The sequence below is a fragment of the Saccopteryx bilineata genome, chromosome 2 (assembly GCF_036850765.1).
Source record: "Saccopteryx bilineata isolate mSacBil1 chromosome 2, mSacBil1_pri_phased_curated, whole genome shotgun sequence".
NCBI classification, from domain to species: Eukaryota; Metazoa; Chordata; class Mammalia; order Chiroptera; family Emballonuridae; genus Saccopteryx; species Saccopteryx bilineata.
In genome coordinates, this window is record NC_089491.1 from 375,049,735 (window position 1) to 375,049,971 (window position 237).

Genomic DNA, 237 nt, shown 5'->3' on the forward strand with positions numbered 1-237 from the left:
CGCATTCCAGCAAGTCCCTGGGAGTGGCAACTCCCGGCTTCACTTTCTCCCTCTCTCGGCGCAGGCCTGGGCTGGGATACGTCCCTCCCAACACCAGCACGCACCGGGTGCCTGCAGCCTTTCCCACCTGTTTGCATGGAGAACCCTAAAAGCAGAGAAGGTGATCGCGTCCCCTCCCCCAGGACTTTGGGGTAAATGCTTTAGGCTGCCATCCTCTTTAAGTCGCAGGTTTCATCG